The sequence below is a fragment of the Tupaia chinensis genome, unplaced genomic scaffold (genome assembly GCF_000334495.1).
Source record: "Tupaia chinensis unplaced genomic scaffold, TupChi_1.0 Scaffold146837_1, whole genome shotgun sequence".
NCBI lineage: Eukaryota > Metazoa > Chordata > Mammalia > Scandentia > Tupaiidae > Tupaia > Tupaia belangeri.
In genome coordinates, this window is record NW_006206691.1 from 1,321,531 (window position 1) to 1,336,281 (window position 14,751).

The 14,751-nt window shown below is 40.7% G+C and overlaps 1 protein-coding gene across 1 annotated transcript in view; it reads left to right on the forward strand.

The window, feature by feature from the left end:
- Nucleotides 1-12: 12 nt before the first annotated feature.
- Nucleotides 13-14,751, forward strand: part of LOC114006288 (catenin alpha-2-like) — a gene marked incomplete at its 3' end in the record, with an annotated part of 514,130 nt that continues 499,391 nt past the window's right edge. The window contains exon 1 of the mRNA XM_027768560.1: nt 13-77. The remainder of the gene's footprint in view (nt 78-14,751) is intronic.

Sequence of the window (14,751 nt, forward strand, 5' to 3'; positions counted from 1 at the left end):
TTCTGTGATTCCCGCTCCAGCTGCTGGGGACCGGCGAGAGAGCGGAGAAGGCGAGAAACTCCCACCGACCCACAGAGGTGAGTCCCGGGCAGAGCATCCTCCATCCTGGCTGCCTCCCTCCCTCCCTGCCTCCCTCCCATCCTCTCCATCCTCCCCTCCCTCCCCGCTCCCCAGCCCCGACCCTCCCGCCCTCATCCTTCCCAACATCCCTCTCTCCTTTCCCCTCCTTTCTCCCTTTCAGCCTTTCTTTCAATCCCTTTCTTCCTCTCTCCCAGCCTCACTTCCTTCCCACCCTTTCTTTCTTCCCTGTCTGCCTTTCAGTGCTCGCCCTAAAGCTCAGCTCTGCATTCCTTCCCTCTTGTCTCCATATCTTTTTCTCCCCTCTTTCTTCACCCCTTTTCTTGTGGGAGGGTGGAAGCATCCCTCGCCTGCTACAACTGTCCGGATTCAGGGGCTTCCGGAATATTGGGCACATACACTGAGACACACTTGCCCAGCGGATGCCCCGCAGCTTCCTCAATGATTAGGATTAAGGGTCAAGTTGGCTAGGGTACTGAGACCTGGAAGGAGGAGAGCATCCAGGAAGAATGTATGGATGTGTGCTGTGTGAGGGTGGGGGTGGGGAGGACTGTCACTTGGACGTGTTGCCTGCAGCCCCCCACACCCCTTTTCAGCAGTTTCTGTTTTCCTCCTGGGAATTCATATTCCCGAGTCTGTCTTGCTGATTTAAAATCCAGCTTTCTCTGCTTTGATTGTCTCCGTGAGAAACCACAAGCAAAGAGGAGAAAAGAGGAAGAGAACAAGAGAGAAAGAGGGAGGGTAGAGCATGGGTGTTGGAGTGAGAGCTTGCATCCTGTCCCCCTAGGCCTCTTCGGATTGACATTTTCAAACCACCCGCCTAATATTTGGCTTGGAATTGAACCCCTGTGTCCTTGGTCCTGGCCCTACCTACTTCAAAGGCAAAAACTCTAAACTTTAATGCTTGTGCACGATAGTATTATGTATGCAATGTTTTGTTCAGCATGCAAAACACCAAGGTAGATTGGTTTGGGAAAATCAGGAGCAGAAGGATGCAAGAGATGTACTTTTTTCATCATGGGTTGACTTCTAAGGGAGGGTAATGGTTAGACAGCTTTTGGAGAAATGAGGCTATACTGCACAGGCTTGTAAATATGCCGTTTTGATAGCATTCACTGTATCCTAGCCTTTAATAGATACCCTTCTCCTTCTCATCCACCTTTTAGGAATCCCAAAGATTCTTGAAAAGAAACATACTGTATGATTTTGTGGTTTATACCAATGGAAAAGTCGAATTTGTTCTGGGACTGTTGTTAATGATATAACATTTCAGCTGGTTTTGAATCACTTATTTCACAAAAGGCTACATTTACTTTGCTTTCTTTAATCTTGCGTTGTAACCTCTTATACTATGTATGTCTATTAATAGTAATTTGGTAATTCTTTTTGCAAGTGTTGCTGCTGGAAAGTTTATTTATACATGGTGGGACAGCAGGCCTGTTTAGTATATTCATCTCAGAAGTGTCCAACAGTGTAAGTATAAGTCAAAAAATGAATATTTAGAAACCTATACTTTGTCCTACTTAGTCTCCTTAGGAAAAGACGAAGTAAAACCAAAAACTTAAGCTCTCTAGAATAGCTGTGCTTCGTGTTTAAGTTGTGTGTGTGGAAGGACTAAAATTAATGGCAAATTCATTGAAGTTGCCAGTAAGAAACTATGCGGTGTGGCAAATTATTGATTTTTCTCATTTAAATTATTATATGACAGTAGAGCACTATGTGCTTTTCATTTTATGAAAATGTAAAGCAGGAGTCGAGGTGAGCAGAAATGCCTTCCCAAGTGAGTGAGTGCTCATTCGATGAAGAGCCGATACAGTTAATCATCTGAATCAGTGTTGAGGAAGTGTGTAATATTAGGAACCAAGAACCCAGGCCCCCCCCAACTCCCAGTGGTAGGAATGCAATTCCGTTAATGGCTTGGCTGACACTTCAGCTCTGAAGCAGAGGTTTGTTGGAATTGTCAGTGTCACCAGCATCCTGATAAAAAATTGTGGTCCACTCTGCATGCATATGAACAACTACATTACTGAATAGTGAACTGGTAGATAGTTGTATTTTTTGCCGTCTGTTTCCCTTCCCTGGAATGCCACGAAGCAAGTGAAAAACTTCCCTGGTAATTACATAGGAGCATAATAAGTTAGTTTTGTCCCGATTTACTTTCAAATGACTTTATCCTTGCCTGTATCTTTACGACTGTCTTTGTGGGCCTTCACAGATTTGAGTGTGGGCAGGAGGCAGACCCTCGGTCAGTCTTGTTCATGTTCTTTCTTGCAGTTTTGCTACGTGGAGTGATGTGGGTGTATGCCCCAGTTTTTAATACTGTGCTCACTGTGGAAAGAAAGGTACTGTTTGTCTCCTGTATTTGTAAACATGTGTCCACTTAATGAAATAAAAATAGGGTTATTAAAGAACTAGAAAATAAAGCATTTTGCTTAGAGCAAAATTTTAAGAGGTACTCGAGGCATTAATAAATAAAAACTGAAAGAGAAACTAGTGTCTTAAAAAAAAAGTCCCTTGCCATCCTGACTGTTCTCAGTTTGCAGATAAATATGGACTTCCTCTGAAGAATTTCATTTCTAGAGATTTCTGCCCTTAGTTGCCTGGACTTTTGAAGATGCATGATACAAATAAAGACCCAAAGAGCATTTTAAAGACCCCTGTCAAAAATATTCTGGATACCTACTCTGTGCCTCCCTCCTCCCAAGGTTCTAATACCTACTCAATCTTACACTAGCCTTTATGAGGTATTTGAAAAACCTAGAAAGAAGTAAAAGATACTCTGTTTGACCCCAGCTTACTGTCTAGTTGAGAACTTGCATTTGCATGAGGTCATATTTCTCAGTGGCAAAGAACAAGATCTTCAGAGAAAGCTTTAGATGTCAGTGCAGGTTCTACTGCGTAGGAGCCTTGGGCTCTTACGTGCTATTCAGTCTGTCTACTCATCTGTAAGATGGGAGTAGTGGTAGACTCTGATTCATGGTTTTGCTTTAAAGGCTTAATGTGTTTAGCAAAGTGCTTGGCACAAAGCTTGTCTTGAATAAGCATTATTAAAATTAAAAGAAAAAGTTTAAAGACATTTCAAGATAATATATGATCATGTACTAGAAAGACAGAAGATTAAGCAAATATTAGGGAAATTTTGAAAAGGACAGATGCTTACTTGACTAGGAAAATTTTATCATTGGCAGTGTAGCACTGGAGTTGGAATAGAGACCCTTGGGAAGAATGTTATGTAGGATGGGTAGTACAGTTAGAAGCAAAAAGGGAAAAAGAAACCTGGTGTATTTGGGGGGAATATCAGAAAGACCTGTAGGGGCCAGCAGGTGGAGTAGTGGTTAAGGCACTGGACTCCCATATGGCCGACTGCAGTTCAAATTCTGGACCCAGAGACTAGAAACTCATGCCAGGAACATGTGTGTACATGCCCAAAATCCTGAGAGAAGAGTGGGGGAGAAAGGATTGTGGTGTGGCCATTTTTCCTGGAGGGTGATTTCTTACTTTCTTTCTCACCTTCTCTCTGTCTCTCTGGCAAGTGCATGCAGCCTATAGCAAAACTAAAGAAAAAAAAAAAAAAAGGAAAGAAAAGACCTTTATTGGAATACTTGACATACTGTTAAGTGTATTAAAAGGTGTTTGTACAGTCAGAGTAATTATACTATCACTTGGAATACATACAATAACTTGTAGCATAGGATCCATTTATTACAGAAGGTTCAACTACCCAGAGAGTTTGTTTTAGATCTTTGTCATCCTATAGTCTTATCTCAAGAGACAGAATTTGGGGTCTGTGACACAGTGAAGACCCAGGGTATTCTTTTGATGTTTTTCCTTGACCTTCTACTCAAAGGGAAAAATGTGACTTTTGCTGAGCAATGAATATTTAATATTTTAATTTTTATAAATCTTCCTTGTTTGTATTTACCTCAGGAATATTCCAGGACTGTATCAAGATTATTTTATTTTGACACATAAGAAGTCATTACTTTTTAGGATAACTGTATTTCAAAGGGCGTTAAACATGTGCTAATGACTGAGGATCTGTCTGGGAACTTACATTGAGCGAGTTAAATATCTATTTAGTGTCAGGGACAAATACTCATGGGTTACATCTCTTGGTACATCCATTCTGCAACAACTTGTAGCATGGGATTCATTTTTAGTTGAGGTTCATAAACTATTTTGAAAAACTATTTGTGAAATATTTATCTGGCAGCCAAAGTGATATGAATTACATTTTTTAATCAAAAAATACATTTCCAGAAAATTTGACCTGCAAGTTTGAAGTATTGATTGATAATGTTTTGATAATGTTTGTTTAATCCATTTCTATAAGTAAACACAGTTTCATTTTTTTCCCAAATAGTAAAATGCTTTTCTTATATTGTATATAGTTCTAACAATACACTAAATTGGTTTCATGAATATTATATTAAGGAATATTAGTCACGAACATGAATCTACTTCTAGAAGATAGCATGAGGATATTTCCAAAGCTTAAAGGCCATAGACTATAATATTTTTATTTTCTATTTTTATTTTATTTTCTCAATGTTCTAATGTTTTAAAGATTCTGCAGAACTAAAATCTTTTTTTTTTTTTGGAGAGGTTTTCACTATAGGGCACGTGCGCTCGCCAGACAGAGAAAGACAGAAAGCGAGAAATCACCCACCAGGGGGGATGGTCACGCCACAGTCCCTTCTCCTCCATTCTCCTCTCGGGATCTTGGGCACACACGCACACGTGCCCAGAGTGAGTTTTAAGCCACCGGGTCTGGGACGGGAACCGCGGTTGACTATGTGGGAGTCCAGTAACATAGCCATTATGCTAACTGCTGGTTCCCGAGAACTAAATTTTTTTTTAAGAGAGACTTTTTGCTGTAGAGTGTGTGTGTGTGTTGGAGAGACAGAGAGACAGAAAGCAAGAAATCACGCCCTGGAGGAGATGGCTACACCACAGTCCTTTCTCCTACATTCTCAGGATTTTGGGCATGCACGCACTCATGCTCAGAGTGAGTTTTAAGCTGCCATGTCCAGGACTCAAACTGTGGTCAGTCACATGAGAGTCCAGCAATGTAACCATTATGCCATCTACTGGTTCCATACATTTTTTTCATATATATCACTTCTAGTCAGTTTCATATTTAAGCACCAGACATTTTTGACAAATTTTACTTTTGAACATTTTTTTAAGTGAATTTCTACCTTGGAGCTGAATTCTAACTCAGTTGTGAATATGCATCCTTTTCTTTTTCAAAATTATTATTTTGTGTAACACATTACCTGAAAGACAAAGTGATAGTTTAACTTTAGTGATAGAGCTGAACTTTACAGGGCTTTACTATGGAAAGGGGTTTTATTATTATTTTTTATTTAAAGGTCCTATCTTGTGTCTACAAGTAATCATTATTTTTCAGGTGAAAAGACAACATGCATTAAGGAATGAGAAAAGCAATTATGTTCCCCATAAGCTAAGGTGGTGGCCAAATGGGGAGGTAGAGAAAGGATGAGACAGATGACAGATGGGAAAACAGTTGTATATATAAATTTCTATGGAGAGTTATTTATTTATTTATTTATTTATTTATTTGGAGAGGTTTTTGCTAGAGGGTATGTGCGCTCCTTAGACAAAGAGAGACAGAGAGACAGAAAACGAGAAATCACTCCCCAGGGAGGATAGCCCCGCTGCAATCCCTTTTCCTCATTCTCCTCTCGGGATCTTGGGCACGCACGCACAGGTGCCCGGTGTGAGTTTAAGCCACTGGGTCTGGGACTTGAACTGCGGTCGACTACGTGAGAGTCCAGCGACCTAGCCATTATGCTAACTGCTGGTCCCTATGGAAAGTTTTTTAAACTAGAGCATGGATGAGAAAAACTAATGTAAAATCATATGTCGATTTTTCAACATCTGGCTATTTCATTTGCCCAGCTGTTTTGAAGAGCCAGGTAATACCAACTTTACAGGAGCTACCTCCTTGAGGAGACAAAGATCCAAGAATAATCTAACTTTTCCCAGTGTTCCTAAATGAAATGAGTGAACATGCCATCGGGCTTGGGGTAAAGTAAGAGAAATATGATTTTATATGATCTCAGTGGCCACAGAACCATAAGAGAAAATTAAGAGAAAGCTTCTGCGGTGCTCATGTTGTGTAAGTCGGGTTTGCATCAGTTGCTGTGTGTCTGCAGTGAATCTAAGACCTGTTTAAAATGGCCCTGGTGTTTCTGAATAAAAACCATGAACACTTGATGGAGATATGTCACTCTTCCTCCCTGAAATCCCCTGAAAGCACACAATTCCAGAAGTGGCCAAAGGATCTGATCCTTCCATTGTTTAATTATGATTTAGATGAGAGTTTGGTGAAAAGTTTATCTTCCAAGTTTACCTTAAATTCATACAGTTTGAAGCAATTGTGAAATATCATTAATCCTTGGGTGACGAACAGTGGCACAGTGGTAAAATATGACACTCTGTGAGACTGACTCACATGAGAAAGTCCCAGATTTGTGTCCAGAACCCTATCTGAGTACTTCGGACACTCATGCCCATGATTTAGGATTGGTTGAAGCTGGGAATGGATCATGGCATCAGGAACCTGTTAAGCATACTCACGCCTCTCTCTTTCTCTCTTTCTCTGACTCTCTTGCTTATCAAAGAAATAAATAAATCACATAGCATTAACTAGTCTTTTAATAACAAGGTGGAAATGCCCCTTAACCACTTCAGAAAGAGTTCATTATCATCAGCCATTTCTAGGAAAGGGTGTCTTGCAGTCTTGAGTTTACTATTTGACTTCATTTCTGTTTCTTCAGGCATTGATGCCTGCCAGAATAATCTTACAGAATACATTCTTGTTCCTATTGTACAGAAGTGGCATAAGAAGCATACCCCAGTCTTCCCCTTTATCCACATGGGATGAGTTCCAAGTTCACCAGTTGGTGCCTGAGACTACAGGTAGTACTAATCCCTCTGTAACCTGTGTTTTTGTCCTACGCATGCATCCTGTTATAAAGTTTCATTTATAAAGTAAGCATGATAAATGATTGATAATCATAAATACAACAATTATAACAGTATACCATAATAAAAGTTATGTGAATATAGTCCATTTCAGGTGATATTATTTGATACTACTGCTATCTGAAGCCACGGGTGATCTTATTATTTGATACTACTGCTATCTGAAGCCACAGGAAGGAAAACTATGGATAAGAGAGCTACTATATACAAGACTCACATTTACTGGGAAAAAAATAAATCACCTAGATTTATCTCTGTTCACTTATGCTTTCCATGTGTTGAGTTGTCGGGAAAGTCACGTCATGGTTTTTTTATGTAGAAATGCCTCACGACTGGGACCAGCACTTAGCGTAATGGCTATGTCTATGTAGAAATGACTCACGACTGAGACCAGCAGTTAGCGTAATGGCTATGTGGCTGGACTCCCGCGTAGTTGACCGTGGTCTGTGTCCTGGATCTGGTGGCTTAAAACTCACGCTGGGCGCGTGTGTGTGCATGCCCAAGATCCCGAGAGGAGAATGGAGGAGAAGGGATTGCGGCATGGCCATCCCTCCTGGGGGGTGATGTCTCGTTTTCTGTCTCTCTGTCTGTCTCTGTCTTCCTGGCGAGTGCACGTGCCCTAAAGCAAAAACCTCTCCAAAAAAACAAAGAAATGCCTCATGACTTTTCTGACAACCCAATATTTTATGTTATGTTGCCTAGCATGAATATATTAAAGAGGCTTTTTTTTTAGAGCAAGAGAGAGAGAGATTTTTGTTATTGGGCATGTGTACTCGCTACATGTGAGAGAGAGAAAGAAGATGAGAAATCACCATGGGGGGGTGGCCACTCCACAGTCCCTTCTCCTTTATTCTCCTTTTAGGATTTTGGGCACACACACACATACATCTGGCATGAGTTTTAAGCCACTGGGTCTGGGACTTGAACAGCGGTCAATTATTTGGGACATAACCATTATGCCATTGGCTGGTCCCTCAAGAGGCATTCTTTATAACAACTAGTCTAATGAGCAGAACATTGGGCTGGATTTTATAATATTGTAATCTCTGAGCCGGGATTGAAACCGAGCAAGAACCCCCTATGTATTTTCTAGGGTTCCTGAAATATAAAGTCCACTTGCATTGTAATGGCGCAGAGTAAGGAGTAGGTCTTCAGACTTTGGTTATGATCATGACCAACATGGACCATGAGTGAGGGCCATTTGACCTCTACAACTCTCACTTAAAGGAAAAGTTTTCATTTCAATGTGTAAGATGTTTTGTAGACTGGAAACTGCTGGTTGTGAGCTCAGAGACTCCAGGCTGAACGGTTCCGGACACCTGAAGAGGAATTTGATTATCTAAGACCTCACCAATCAAGAATGTCCACCAGATGATCATGCCCTCTTGAACCAATCACTGAACTGATCATGTGCCTAGGACCTCTGCCCCTAATTTTGCCTTTAAAACTGCAAGTGGGGAACATCTTGGGGAGACCGGGTCTTTTCAGCATGAGCTGCCCGCTCTCCTTGCTTTGCGCTTTGCAATAAAGCTGTACTTTCCTTCATCACACCATGTGCCTATGGCTTGGTTTTATAGTGCTTGGGCGAGCGAAATTGATTTGAGTTCGTTAACAGAATCACTGGATTGTTCTAGGTTCAGCAACTTTATTAATTATTGTATGACTAAACAGCCTCCAATTCACCAAGCCTTATTATTTTACCTGTATTTTAAGTGACCTGAACTAGATAATGTTCAGATATCTAGCTATAAAATTCTGTAATTTAAGGGGCCAGCAGATGTTGTATTGATGATGTCACTGGACTCCCACATGGTCAATGATGGTTTGAGTCCTGGACTCGTTGATTTGAAAATCACACCAGGTACACGTGCTTGCATGTCCAAGATCTCAGGAGGAGAATGGAGGAGAAGGGATTACATCATGGCCTGGGGGGATGATTTCTCACATTCATTTTCATTGTCTTTCTCTCCCTGTCTCTGGCATGTGCACATGCCCTATAGTGAAAATATCTTTAAAAATGATTCTGTAATTCTATATGTGGGTTTCTTTTAAAATTTCAAAACATAATAATGTCGGCGTCTGACCCAGGGCTTGGGTCTAGCTGAATCGTGATCAGAGGACTGCTGGTGAGGAAGAAAAAGAGGACTAGAAAGAGAAAGCCCTCCATCTTGAGAGGATCAGGGGATTGGAAAGAATGAGACAAAGAGATTGAGTAGAAATGGACAGAGGCAGCCTGAGCCTAGGTAGCCCAAGCAACTTGTGCCATGGCTGAGCTGCTGCTTGAACCACCCAGACAAATTTGTCCTCTTTATTTATAGTACAAGGAGACATTACACATGTATGTTTCATGACATTTACAGACAATAAGAATCAGTTAACAAATCTATAAGGGCTTAGTCATACTGGGGCCAGGTGTATCCCTTGGTGCTAATCCCATTAAGAGAAAGTCTCATCTTCTTTTCTAATGCAGAGAAACCTAACTGTAAGGTGTGGGGAAGAAACTAAAGAACTTCTCCATAAGGAGTACACCACCACACCCAGAGAAGGCTAAAAAACCTTTCGGATGCAGAGCAGGGATTGGACTTTGCTAATTGGGGTCAAGATGTTTCTTGAAGTCCATCAGATGTGTCTGTTGGAACACCCCTAGCAATTTCCACCCTTGCTCTGTCTGCAGCAAAGGTCAAGGAAAGGACAAGTTACAAGGTTCTGCCAAGCCCCAAAGGACAGGTGGTGTTTGCTCAGAGCATGTCCCCACACCTCGGGTTCTCTCTCTAAATGTGTCCCCACATAATAATTTGCTTTTTACTACAACCACTTGTTTTTCCTTTGAAACAAACTACTGCTGCACAAGAAAAAACACCCCCAGTGGCATGTATTTCCCTTTCCCAGTAATTCTGAAACAAGGGAGAACCAAGGAACATTTCTTTTTCTTATATCTTCATTCTTCCCTCTCTTTTTAGAAGTTCTTTCAGCACTGGCAGTGAGGTCAGACACCTCTGTTTGGGACTAGCCAGTGTGTGTTGGCTTTTTTGGGTCATGCCAGTGTCTTTGAAAGACTACATGGAATTTATGCATTTAGAATGAAATGATATTTGTTAAAGAAGTTATGTATACTTTAAGCTTATTATTATTATTACTTTTGGAGAGCTTTTTGCTATAGGGTGCATGCGCTCGCCAGACAAACAGAGAGAGACAGAGAGACAGAAAGCGAGAAATCACCCCCCCCCCCGGGGGGATAACCACACCACAATCCTTTCTCCTCCATTCTCCTCTCGGGATCTTGGCACACACGCACATGTGCCCAGCTTGCGTTTATCCACCGGGTCCGAGACTTGAACTGTGGTCGACTACATAGGAGTCCAGTGACATAGCCATTATGCTAACTGCTGGTCCCTAAGGTTATTATTTCTGCCACAGTCATAGTGAGACTTATCTATCTTCTAAATTCTATTCCACTGAACTCTGACTTCACCAGTCTTTCTACCAGTGGCTCCAAATTCCCAGTATATTGTTTTCAAAATGATTTTTTGAAGTATGTTATATAGATAATAAAATGCACCTATTGAAGTAGTTTATTGAATTTGTCATGTATTGAGAAATATAGCTATATAATTGTCACTGCACCAAGATATAAAATATTCTATTACCCCTCAAAATTCCCTATGCCTAATCTGCTTTTCGTGTCTCTATATTAGTTTTCCTTATTCTTGAAATTGACATTTTTAGAATAAGTACTCATTTTTGTTTTCCATGTTTCCATTTTATGGCATCATGTTCTTGAGAGAGGTCCATGATTTTTAGTATATAAATTTCTAGATGAAATTATAAGGGAAAATCAGTGATTTTGGATTGGACTAGATATCTTAGTACATAAAAATCACTGATCATAAAATTTACAAAAGGGTTGGCTTTGCAGTACTAAGGTCACAGGGGTACTCACGTGATGCTGGGTGGATATAGACTTTAGGGGTACACTTGGCTTGCATATTTATGGCTCTAGTGGTGGGACAACAGGAAGAGGGGACTTCATGGTTTGAGACCCTACCGAGGATGCTTGTTTTCTTCCTCTGTGTCTAACTCTTATGAAAGAAGCACACTTTTTAAAAAATGTGAAAGGAAAGATGTATCCGACTTGTATCTTAAACTGCTTTTAAAAGGTACAAAATTTACTAGACCTATGTACCTCTATCTCTAGCTCTGTTTATGTGACAATTTATCTAGACTATGTATAGCACTCTTGGAACTCAAAAGGAGACTAGAAAGTGAACAAAATATCTGAAGAAATATTTCCCACGAGGAGATATGTAAGTGGCCAATGAACACATGAAAAGATGTTCGAGTCTGCTATTGACCAAAATAATGGAATTTAAAAACCACGATGTGATACCACTATACAAACTCAGAAAATGAATAACTATAATGACTGACAATACCAAATATTGGAGAGAGCGTGCAGACAACTCTTACACTTGCACATTGCCCGTGGGAGTGTAATACTTTGGGAAACATTTTGGTAGTTTCTCTCCATGTTAAAAATACTCTTCCCATATGAACCAAAAATTCCACTCCCAGGTAAAAGGAAAACATATGTACTTCTATATTAAAATTAAGAATAACTTTACTCTTAATAGCTTCAATCTAAAAACAACCCAAATATCTGTTAAATTCTCATTTTAAAGTTACTCATTTGAAATAGAAAACAAATCTCCTAAGAGGGTGTGTGTGTGTGTGTGCGTGCTGTCTAAAATCAATATATGTAATCTGTCAATAGAAGACATGGCATATGTTTGAAAAAGTTTGTAAAGAATGACAAGAAATCCAGAAGATGGGGCCCCAGGTGTAAGGCTTGGGTCCAGGCTAGACTCTTTGCCCTTCCCTCAGCCTTGCCCCCCGTGTGTCGATCTTTTCCTCAGCCAGTGGTGTGGTGGCTGCTTCAGGTCCAGTGACACTATCATGCAGTAGCCATCTCTCTCTCTGCAAAATGAGGAGACTTGCCCAAAGCCCTCCTGCAGACTCGCTGTTATCTCGCTGGCCAGCACTGGATCACAGGGCCATCCCTGATTCAGTCAGCAGCCAGGAGAATGGGGAGAGCATGAATGACAAGCTGAGATTAAGTCAGGGTCCACCTGCTGGGGTGGGATATAGAGTCGATTTTCACTGAAGCCCAAGGCTGGATGGAGGAAGCGGGGGACCGATGAGTAGAATGGCAGTTCTGTTGTGAACAATGAAAGGAGAAATGAAAGTTGGGCAAGCAGACGGCAGTATTTGTTATCATTTGAGTTAGAGACCTGTCATGATGTTCTTAGTCTGTAGGAAGGAGGTTGAAGCAGAACACTGGGATTGTAGTCACAGCTTGTTATTGTGGGAGTGTGTGCAAAAAGAGGTAACAGAGGGTACCCTAGGACAGGAGGAAGGAAGACATTTAGATCCGAGCCCACACCCTGAATTGGAGGGGGAGGAAATATAAATCTAAAGGAGTGATTTAAAGTGGGCAAGCGTACAAGTAGTGACAGGCAGAGCCAAGTAAGCCGGACCCCTGGCGCTGGGACAGGAGGGAAAGTCAGTGCTGGCAGTGGTCTGGGACCCAGGCAGGCAAACCTGATTGCAGTGTGCCCATCTGTGAAATCAGGACCTCAGGCAAGAAGACTTTCATGTTTTCCTTGTTAAAGCAGAAGCCAAAACAGTAATTATTCTCTGCTTTTTTCTTTCTTTTTTAGGTGTTCTCATCCACTCAGGATTCTAACTGTGTCAAGTATAGGAACCATATCTTCTTCTTTTTTTCCCCTGTAATATCCTGGTTACAATCTTGGACTCTGAGCAGTCCGTCATAAATGCCTGTTGATTAAATTAAGTCTCTGGACTCTATCTTTGATCAAACTGTATCTTTTTTTTTTTTTTAAGTTTGCTATAGAGTGAGTGTGCTCACCGGAGAGAACCAGAGAGAGAGAGAAAGTGAGAAATCACCCCTTCTGGGAGCTTGGCCACATCACTATACCGTCTCTGTTCTCTTCTTGGGATTTTGGGCATGTATATGCATGTGCCTAGTATAAGGTGTGTGTGTGTATATATATATATATATATATATCTTTTTTTGAGAGAAATTTTTGCTATAGGGCACACGTACATGCCAGAGAGACAGAAAGAGACAGAGAAACAAAAAGCAACAAATCACCCCCAAAGAGAGGATGACAATCCCTTCTCCTTTTGGAATTTTGGACATGCACACACATGTAGGCAACGTGAGTTTGAAGCTGCTGGGCCTGGGACTCAAACTGCAGTCGGCCATGTGAGAGTCCAGTGGTATAACCATTTTGCCATCTGTCAGCCCCCACCTAGCATGATATTTAAGCAGCTAGGTCTGGTACTCAAATTGTGTAATCAGCCATGTGAGTTCTAGGTGCTTTAACCTTGCAGCTTGCTGGCCACAAATCATACAGATTTTTTGATCAAACAAATTTAACAGTTACTCATTAAATGCCTTCTTATAGGTTATGAAATTATTTATTTTTGGAGGGGAGCACAGCACTGGGTCCATGTATGAATAAGATACAGTATCTGATTTCATCAGTGTGAGAGGGGCTATAAGTAAATCAACATTTTAAGACTAGACAGAACATGATATTTAGAATAATGTGGTCCTGACTCCACAGTGACATGGGCCAGACATTCAGGAAGACACCATAAGAATCTTGGAGCAAATGAAAGTAAGAGTATGAAGGAGAGGATGACCTTGTGTTAGTACTTTTTAATTTAGTCTTTCTTGCCTTGGTCTGGGAACTGGGACAGGGCTGACCCAGCAGGGAGATGGGATCAATGAGCACAGCAGTCCAGGAGAACTAAAGCTGGGATGTTGATAATTGTTCAGTAGGCACCCGAAAAGTGAGACTGGTGTGGAGGGAAAGGCTGGGAGGAGAGAAATATTTTGGCATTATCTATGTAGAAGTAGTTCAAGGATTGAATAACAGAAGATACATTGTTTCAAAAAGAACATGTTTTGTCTTTTACACTTAGAGTAAACATGCCCATTGCAGAACTTTTAGAAAAAGATCCTGGAAAATGAAAACCCTGCAGTACAAGGATCTACTGAACATTTGTGAGCTTCTAGTCCTTCCTTGTCCACCTCTCCCCATCCAGGAATATATCTGAGTTTATCATGTAGTGAGGTTTTCTTAAAGTACAGCTGAGATTATTGGTATACATAATTTTGTATCCTACCTTTTAACCAAATGAATCTAAGCAGTTCTTAGGTAATAAAAATCCTTTCTACATGTTACATTTTTATATGACATTTTGTAGGTTGAAATTTAAGTTTTCAGTTTTGACTGTTTATAGAAATAAAATGTTTGGATTGATCTTTCTTAAGATATGAGGAATGTATGGGCAGGAGATTGATTTGGGGGGCCCCAGGAGATTGCCTCAAAAACATGAGTAGCCAAGGTTTATACAGTAAATATATAATGTATATAGATATAGATCTATCTATCTATATATCTGTTTACTTAAATAGTATCATGATATTTTATACCTCATTTACATTTCACATATAGTTAGAGATACCTCTGTACTGGTGCATGAAGACATATAATATTTTAACTGGTGCCTTTTTTTTTTGGAAGGGCTTTTGCTATAGGGCTCGTGCACTCGCCAGTAAGACAGAGA